Here is a 10,572-nt window from a genome sequence, read left to right on the forward strand (position 1 = left end):
TTAAATAAGTGTATAAACAAAAAAAAAAAAAAAAAATAATAATAATAATAATAATAATAATAATAATAATAATAAAAGAAAATTGCTGACGTGTCAACCAGACATGTCAGCATTTTCTAACGTGTCAAACCAACACGTCAGAAATTTCTGACGTGTCAAACAGACACGTCAGAAAATGACACGTCAGCAATTAATAAATTTTAATTTTAATTTAATAAATTGTTTAAAAATTAAATTTGACTAAATTTTTACTGACGTGTCAAAAGTTGACACGTCAGTAAATCCTGACGGGTTACTTTTGGCATGTCAGGAAAATTATTTCTGACGTGTCTGTTTGACACGTCAGCATTTACTGACGTGGCAAAAAACAGACACTGTTTGCCACGTCAGAAAATGACCTGTTTTTTGTAGTGTTGAGATATTGTTTACTTATGAGCTAGTGATATTTTCAATTTTCTCATTTTCTGTTCTAACATATATATAAGTGAAGAAAAATCTTTTCCTAGCAGATTAAGGGTTTCAAAAGTTGTGATGGAAGAATAATCAGATGATATTTGATCTTTTACCTGTAAGTGTTCATATATGTCACATGCACAGATGTCTTGAAGGGCAGGATCTTGATGGTGTGCCTCCACCTTCCCTAGTGAAGCTCCCCTACCTTCAGAAAATGTAAGAAGAGTAATTGTGTTTTACTGATTAGTCCCTGAAAATTGATTTAATCTTCTATGTTTTACTGATTAGTCCCTGAAAATTGATTTAATCTTCTAATATCCTCTCGTAGTGATCTCTCTCGAAACTACCTTACTGGTACAATACCAAGCCAATGGGCTTCTCTAAAGTTGACATATCTGTACGTTTCTACTCAATTAGCCTATGATTTTACCCTGCAAATGTTCATTCTTATTGAATTAAGCTTGTTTATTAATGCAGGTCCTTTAATGTAAACAAGTTATCAGGACCAATCCCAAGCTTCCTAGGAAACATTACCACCCTTAAAACTTTGTATGCTCTTATTGTATCTGGCAATGTTGCATGATTTTTTGATTTGGTTTATCCCAGCTTTGATATTAACAAAGACTATATTTTCAGGATCTTAGAAAACAATCTGTTTTCTGGAATTATTCCCCCTCAACTTGGAGATTTTGTTAACTTGGAGTGCCTGTCAGTCTTTCCTTTTATCATTTTTTTTTTCTTTCAAACTAGATTTGATGATTCATTTCTTAATTAATGTTAAGTAAGTTGAACTGGTCTGAACTTCTATTTGATGACTACAGGAAGCTTAGTTCCAACAATCTCACTGGAGAGTTGCCTATCTCTCTCACTAATCTAATTAGATTAGACGAATTATAAGTGGTTGTAACTTATTTCTATACTAATAGTAGCAGTAGTTATTGTTGTGAGTGCAATTGTGAGTATTATGTTCCACATTGAAAAAATATAAAAGAAAATAGTGCTTAATATACTTAAGTGGACCTTAGCCCATCAACTTAGGCTTTTAGGCTAGAGTTGTGTTCAATTATGTATATTAATGTACTCTTGGTAAAAACTCCATAACCACTTTATCTCGCAACAGCTATTTACTTGGAAAGCTTCAGGTTTCTATGTTATTCAATTATGTTTCCAATTTGGCCATATGCAGTAGGATTAGCAGGAACAACTTCACTGGAAGAATACCTGACATTTTTCAACGATGGAAAGTTATTCGGAAATTGTATGTGTTCTTTTTTGTTCTTCCTATAATGTTAAATCTCTTCTAGAAGAATATTCAGGTGTAATCTAACCCATTAGAATTTTTCTTTTAACAGAGAAATTCAAGCTAGTGGTCTCGAGGGGCCCATTCCTCCTAGCATTTCTGTCCTGAGTAGTTTAACTGAACTGTGAGTTCTGCCTTCTAAGTAATCTTTGGTTGCATAAAATCTCTGTGGTATCTTCATGTTATACTCAAATTAACAAGACTTGTTTCTTTAAGAGACTAACACTTATGCAATTTTTTGCAAAAGGATTAGTGACTTATTTGGTGAGGGTTCTAAATTTCCACTGTTAAGTAACATGACAGGCATGAAAAAGTTGTAAGTCATTCTTTTACTATAAACTTTCAAGAACTCTAATAATACAAAGTTGTAGCACTTTTTCTTAGAAGATGTCGGTTGACAATTCAGGGTGTTAAGGAGCTGCAATCTTTTGGGAACAATCCCTGCAAATATATCATAAATGGAAGAACTAAGAACTTTGTAGTCCTTCTGTCCTTTCTATATTCCTCTCATTTTTTGCTTTGTTTACTGAAACATTAGTGTACTATAGGCCTAGTTATAGATATTGGCATATTAAAGCGTACGGTAGATAATTATTTTCAATAATGATTTTGCTCATTCATCTCTAGAATTAAGATGTTTTTCTGAAGCTACACTTTAAAAGCTGGACATTTATGTCTTATCAGGTTCAATATGTTCACCTTTAGATCATTTTATAAAACTTCTTTTGTGTTATTATAACACCTTTTTCATATATCCATGTAGAGACCTCAGCTTGAACAGATTAGAAGGGGAGATTCCGGATATTGAAGGCCTAACACACTTGAAAAGCTTGTAAGTGTTGCTTCAAAACCCTAAATCTAGCTCTATTGCAGAGAAGCTCAAATAAACAATTTAAAGCAGCACAAAGCACACAAATATATCATCAAGGAGATTAGAGTGCTTATGATTACCATTTATATATTGTGATACCCCAAATATGTCATACATCAATTGTGTACTAATGAGGCTTAACTGTATAAGTAGTTTTGGAGAGCTCTAACTGTAATTTTGACTAGCTAGTCATTTTAGAGTATAGCACATATATGATTAACACTTTTCTTGGGTTGTGATAAATGTTATCAAAGCCAATCTAGTAGTACCATATGGCATTGGAATATTGTAGTGTGACATGGGCCGAGATGAGGATGTTAGGGATGTAAGTGAGATATTGATGACACCCTAGAAAGTTCCTACATTGGTTCATATTAAGTGAAGCAACTAGGTTATACAAGTAACTCTATGATGCTCTAATTGTAACTTTGATTAGTCTTGTGAAATATACTGTGAATGAGGCTACTGCTTTTTCTTGGTTGACAAAATATTGTGAGACTCTGTTAAATTAAGTCTTCCAATGCGTGGATGGATTGTGAAAATGTTGCATGGGTGCTAAGTCCTACATTGGTTTCTTAGTGCGTGAGACTAGGTTATATAAATCACTTTAGGGAATTCCAATTGCAACTTTGACTAATCATTTTATAATTGTAGAACGGACTGTATAAATTGTATTCGAGCCAACTTAGTTATGCCATATGGCATTAGGGCATTAAGATTTTGAAGTGTGACTTGGCAAGAATGTTAGGGATTTGATTCAGAGAGATTGTGATACTCTCAATTATGAAACTTAAATCCAACAATAGGTATATGGATTATAAAGGCATGTATGTGTCATGTCCGATGTTACTTTCTTTGGGTTGTGACACACACACACACATATTTCTATTTCTACTCACAAAGTATTTTACCATCCAATTTTTGTCCATTTTCTTCCATTAGTAATTATATAAATAATTTTTTAACCAATGTGTAATTGTGTTGCTATTTGAACAGGTTTCTGACAAGCAACTTGCTCAATGGGCCTATTCCAGACTGGATAAAAAACAGAAACAATGACTAGTAATTCACCTTGATTTCCACTTGAAATTTGCATGACATTTATTTATTTATTTTGTATGGTTCTCCATATATATAATCTTTACAAGCATTCAGAATGTTCAAATATATATTGCCTTGACTTTGATTCATATCCTGGCCTCTTTATGGTCAATGGGAGATCTCCATCAATCATATATAATAGTGAATCAATAGATTGAAGTGATAGATTGAAGTGTTGAGTTTTGTGTACATGTTAGATGCAGTCAATCATACTATTTCTATATGGGGTTAGATTTTATATGTCTAGGTGTTTTTGAAATATTCAAACTACAATCATCTCAAGATGTTACCAATTTTTAGTGTAAAAAATTTTATCTGAGCTTTTTAGAAGGTACCATTTTTCTTATGCATTAATAGTATGTTCTTAATGAAAATATGTTTGTTTGCAGCCAAATAGATCTTTCTTATAATAATTTTTCAAAAAGCTCTGTGGCACATACTTGTCAAGCAACCTTGTAAGAACTTTTCTTAAGTTTAGCTTTGCATACTTTGCTCTCTTCATAAGCTTTCTAGTTTTCCAAAACTAACTAGTTTCTCATTTCATCAGAAATATGTTTGAGAGCTTCACTGGATCAAACAACTTGTAAGCATCTAACTTGTAAACTAATAAGAAGAACCAATGTTTCTCTGGTTTTTTTTTTTTTTTTTTTTTTTCTTTCTTTTATTTTGTAGAAAGGTTTCCATTTTTCAGTTAAACTTGCTTAAGTTCACTCTTCTTTCTTATATGACATTAATTAAGAACACTAGGAAGCGAGTGCCTGCAGGACTTTCCATGCTCAAAAGGTAATTATTTTACCTTACATTCAAATTCTGAGGTGTGTGCTTTACTTAGGTTGTCAGGCCTTCCATTTCGATAATTTCTTTCAGAAATGAAAAGGGGACAGTTAATATTTCATCTTGTTTCTGGCAACCTAGTAAATGAATCACCAAGACAAAGTTAATTTCCTTTTTGCTCTATAATGTTTGCTCGTATCCTATCTCATCAAAAATCTGTTGTTTCTTTGTAGATCAGTATTCCTTGCATATAAATTGTGGTGGAAGCTCAACAACTATTGAGAACATAGAGTATGAAGGGGATCAAGATCTAGCAGGTCCAGCAAAATTTCTTCCATTCACTGGTAGTTGGGGATTCAGTAGCAGTGGAAATTTTTGGGATATTAACAGAACCTCAAATTAGTACATAGCAAAAAATGTATCAATACTCAAAATGAACAACTCTGAATTATACACGAGTGCACGACTCTCTCCCCTATCTCTAACATATTATGCGCGTTGCTTGGTAAATGGAGAATATACTGTGAAACTCTCCTTTGCAGAGATAGTATACAAAGACAATAGATCTTTTTATAGTCTTGGAAGACGGATATTTGATGTTTATATCCAGGTATGATGTCATATTTGTTTTGCTTTCTTCATAGAACACAATTTTATTGATTTTATTTGTGACAGGAAAAACTGGAGTTGAAGGATTTTGATATTGAAAATGCTGCACAAAGGGTTGATATGGCAGTTTTTAAGGAATTTAAAGCAGTTGTGAGGGATAAAGTGTTACAGATCCGCTTTCATTGGGCTGGGAAAGGGACAACAGCTGCCCCAGAGAGTGGAACATATGGTTCTCTCATCTCGGCTATCTCTATTGAAGCCGGTAACCATTTCTTGCAGTATGAGAATCTTTTCCTATCCAACTTCTTGTATTGATGAAACAGTAAAAGCATAGCATGTTATATTTGAGGTAAAACCCATGATTATTTGCTGTAAAAAGTGAAAATTCTATATTACGACTCCAAACGATACCTATTCAAATGTCTAGGTGATTCACAAATATTAAGCGGAATAAGATCTGACCTAACAATCAATAATCAACCAAATACAGATATGTAATGAAAATCAAGAACACAGATATTTGGTTACGAAGAGGAAACCATTTAGAGAACTCTCTAAATGTAAAACCTCTCCGGGGCAGCCAAACCCAGGAAATCAATGCACTATAAGAAGAATAAGGAATACAAGAAGAATTACAAAACCTTTGCAATTTACTCTTCCTTGTACACGACAAGCGACCCACTTGACTTCTACCGCAGTAGCCCTTTCCAGAACATCTGGCACAATTCTTCTATAAGATTTCCTTTCACCGGAACTCCGATTGGCTTCACGTATTTAATCCCTTCTCAAATAAGCTAGAACAATATCTCTCTCTAAGCTCTCTGATTTTGCTCTCCAAAGAAATACGTAAAACTAAAATGGCAAAATACAGTAGCTTAAATAGAAAAATAAACATAATAAGGCTGCCGTGTCCGGACATGGCTAATCTAGGGTCCGGACATGGCTAGGATTACTTATGCGTAACCTAGTGATGTCCGGACCTCCAAATCGTGTGTCCGGACATCTCAGAAAAATATTGCTTTCTGGAACTGAGGTCCGGACCCAACTTCTGGCGGTCCGGACCTCTCCTTCAAAAACCCAATTTCTGGAAATCAGGTCCGGACCCAGCGCCTGGCGGTCCGGACCTGCTCTTTAGAATAGCCTTGCTAGTTTCTGTGTCCAGACCCTTCTTCTGGCGGTCCGGAGTTGACTTTTGGGGGTCCGGACATGGCCTTCGAGAGTCTGTTTTTGAACACTTTGAGATGCTTCATTTTCACCAACTTTACATGCAAACCGAATGAGCCAAAACATAACCCAACAAACTCCCCCTTTTGGCCATTCAGGGACAAAAACAATTTTTACATGAAAATGACACATCAAATCAACTCCCCCTTTTTGTCTCAGAAGGACAAAAGGAAACAAACAAACTAACAACCCAAGAAATCTGAAAAAAATAGCCACAAGGAAATAAGATAGATTATTCTTGCCAAAGACTATCCTTGATATACTTCACATCTTTCTCCAAAGTCGTATGGATTGTGCTACACTTTTGTGAGAGAAGAAAAATTATCAAGCAATCAAGCAATTTGGAATGGCACTTTGAAACCCAAACGTTCACATCCTAGAATTGGATTCGAAACCAAAACTGAAACGAAGAAGGGAAGAAAACATACCTTGGGTGGGGGAGTGAGTCTTGATCCTTTAAGTTGAAAAGATGGAATCACAGAGAAAGAAAAAGAAAAAAAATAACACACAAAAAAATTGATTCTCCCCCTTAATATAAAAACAAAATAAACAATAAACCTTTTTTTTTTTTTTTTTTTTTTTTTTTAATTTTTAAAGGAAAACACAACTTGTATAGATATCCAATAAATCATGCATGCCCTTATGAATATCTTAACCATCCAGAGTGATCAACAAACTATACTTACACCTTAAATGTACCATATGCATGACACAACCTTGTTCTGTAAATGCAGTCAAGTAGGCAATAATCAGAAATCTCATGTGAATGTGTAGTGTGTGAAAACTCCCATTAAATAAGATTTCATCAGTGGAAAGGAAATCTAGGCAGACATTTTTTTTTTTTTTAAAAGAAAGACAAACAGTCTGATTCAAGCCACAGTAAAACCTTATAATGTTAGGACCTAGATTCCCTCATCCGATACACTCCCCATGAGACTAATCATTCGCTTTTACCATGTCCTTTAGTGATCATATATTTCCGCAATGATTTGATCACTGATTCTTTCTTTAGGGACATATAGAAGCAAAACTAAGTCATCTGAGCTTATTTTATGCCCTTTTTTTTTTTTTTTGTGGAAGAAAATGTTGGAATTTTTAAGAGTTAGGTTCAACTAACGAGTTGGTCAAGTGGATAGAACTGACACTACCTATCTTCCAAGCAAAATGTTTGCTCCAAATTCCCAAACACATAACAAAAATCTAAACCTAATGGGGGCAAAAAGTGCACAATTTCGAACATGAGAAAAACTGACTCTTACTCCTTTAACAGTCTTCAGAAAAACAAGGTATATCAGAAACATATGGAGCAATAGATGTAAATTGCAGAAATATTGACCCCACTCATATGTAAAATATTCATTTGAGCACAAGACATGAGAAACTGAGTATCCAACAATTAAAACAATCTAAAAGAATAAAAAATAATCAAAGAAAATAAAAACAAAGCAAACAAAAATTAAAAAAAAAAAAATGCCCTAGAACAGCTATAGACAAATATCAATATGCTCAATTTCTAGGCATGGTCTATGTGCCCACCTAATCTAGGTGAGTCCATTACCACTCCCCCTCAATGGGTGAATGGTATTAATCTTCTTGACCCAAACTTTCTTCACATCAGGGACAACTGTGTGACTCTTATCCAAGACATCTAACCGTGTTACTACGTCTCTCATCATATTGAATAATTTCTCATAACTATTTCTAGAATGGAAATATTCTCTTTTAGGCTCATGATTGTTAAGCTGAAAACACTTAGGACGAATATGTCCAATCTTACCACAGTTATGACACGTAGGAATAAACCTTTGAGAAGGTTGGTTCCTTAACATGTGCATACTTCTCGACTTAGAACTAGACATATAGGAATCAGTTAGAGTTCCCTTACCTTTTCCACCATTGGAAATTTGAGGAGAAATTACCTTCTTTTCAGCCAAGCTATCTTCTTTGTTCACTAGTTTCACAAAAATCATCTTTGAAGAAGAAGCAACATTAGTAGATAAAATAGCAGATTTATCAAAACCCAATCCAGTTCTATCAAACGAATGTTTCTGATTATGTAGCATTTGATTTAGCTTTTCACTAGAGAATTTTGTTAAATGATTCTTTGATTCATTTAGTTCATTTTCTAAGGATTTCACTTTGGCAATTAGCATTTGATTTTCAGACATCAAAGTATTATGAGTAGCAAGAGAATCAGTTAAGGTGACAGAAAGTTGATCATTTTCAAGATTAACCTCATTGAGTTTCTTCAATTGCTGCATATTCAGCTTTTTCAGTTTAGTGTATTCCACAAAGAGATTATTATAAGCATTTTGCAAATCATCTTCTTCTTCCGAATCATTATCGGACACACCTTGTTTGTCTTGAGAATTACACTCACTATTCTCATGCTCACTCTCATAACTAACTCCAAATGCTAAGTAATTAACTCCCTGTTCAGCATCGTCCTTGTCTGACTCATCACTTTAAGTCACATTAAATGCCTTGCCATTTGACTTTCTCAAGTTAGCACAGTCAACACGAATGTGCCCATGTCCTCCACATTCGTGACACTTGATACCTTTAGGTGACTTTCCTTTCTCAACATTCTCATTTCTAGATTTCTCAAAAAATTGTGAATTGCTATTTCTAAAATTTCCTTTCTTGGCTCTAAAGAATTTCCTAAACTTCTTAGCAAACATAGCAATTTCTTCCTCATTTCCAGAATCCTCATCAGATGAACCACAAGAGTCAACCTTAACATTTTTTGCCTTAAGAGCAATATTTTTGGTGTTCTTGTGTTTAGGAAGAATTAGCTCAAAGGTCTGAAGGGAACCTACAAGTTCTTCTACTCTCATAGTATCTAAGTCCTTGCTCTGTTGTATAGCAGCAATTTGGGGAATAAACCTCTCAGGCAAAGATCTTAAGATTTTTTTCACCACTTTAGCATCATCCATTTTCTTTCCCAAATTAATGGTAGAGTTTCTAATGGCACTAAGCTTTGAATAGAATTCATCAAAAGTTTCATCTTCCTGCATTCTAATCTCCTCAAACTGAGAAACCAACATTTGAATTTTTGAAGTTCTAACAACCTTAGTTCCTTCATGTGTGATTTCTAAAGTTTCCCAGGCTTCCTTAGCTATTTCACATCTAGAAATTCTAGAAAATTCCTCATTTGAAACAGAGATGTAAATAGCATTTATAGCTTTGTCATTTGCAGTAGCATTATTCTTTTCCTCTGTTGTCCATTCAGCTATTGCTTTTTCTGGACGTGTCCATCCAGATTCGACAATATGCCAAACATTAATGGATTTAAAATATGCTCTCATACGAATTTTCCAAAGCGTATAATTTGTTCCGTCAAAGACGGGAAGAGAATTAGGAGCAACAGTATGAGACATTTGATATGGAGTCTCGGATCACACTCAGGAAATAAATCCTTCACAGAGTGAACCCGCTCTGATACCAATTGAAAATTCTAAAACGACTACAATTATCACCTACTCACACGTCTAGGAGTTTTACAGAAAATATCCAGAAAACAGATCTAACTTAGCAGTTAAAAAATCAACCAAATACTGATATAAAATATGCAATCAAGAACACAGAAATTTGGTTACGAAGAGGAAACTATTTAGAGAACTCTCTAAATGTAAAACCTCTCCGGGGCAGCCAAACCCAGGAAATCAATTCACTATATAGAAGAATAAGGAATACAAGAAGAATAACAAAACCTTTGACTCTTCCTTGCACACGACAAGTGACCCACTTGACTTCTACCTCAGTAGCCCTTTCCAGAACATCTGGCACGATTCTTCTAAAAGATTTCCTTTCACCGGAACTCCGATTGGCTTCACGTATTTTCTCTTCAACAATAATCTAGAACAAATTCTCTCTCTCTAAGCACCCTGATTTTTGCTCAATAAAATACGTACATATAAATGTAGCAAAATCGTGTTTAAATAGAAAATAACCCTAATAAGTCAGCCAGGTCCGGACCCTGCAAATCTGAGGTCCGGACAGGCCTCATAAAATGAACTTTCGGGAAATGGGGTCCGGACCCGGGAATTGCGGTCCGGACCCGGCCTGTCCAGTCTTCATCAACAACTCCGATCGATGGGCGTTTGTGGTCCGATTGAGCTGAAATTTTGCAGGGACGTTCATAACACATGAATCTACATTATGAACGGTGGAGATTGGATTCGGAGCATTCTATATCAGTGTTTGAGCCGTGAACAGTAGCATCTGCATTTTGGAACTG

General features: G+C 34.8%; 1 long non-coding RNA gene across 1 annotated transcript; it reads left to right on the forward strand.

Annotated features, from left to right (window-relative positions):
* The first annotated feature begins 598 nt into the window (after positions 1-598).
* LOC132168651 (uncharacterized) lies at positions 599-987 on the forward strand. Its single transcript, XR_009438906.1, has 3 exons — positions 599-669; positions 782-850; positions 931-987. It is a non-coding gene; the product is annotated as an uncharacterized LOC132168651 (long non-coding RNA).
* Positions 988-10,572: the final 9,585 nt, after the last annotated feature.

This window comes from Corylus avellana, chromosome ca2, assembly GCF_901000735.1.
Source record: "Corylus avellana chromosome ca2, CavTom2PMs-1.0".
Classification (NCBI taxonomy): Eukaryota; Viridiplantae; Streptophyta; class Magnoliopsida; order Fagales; family Betulaceae; genus Corylus; species Corylus avellana.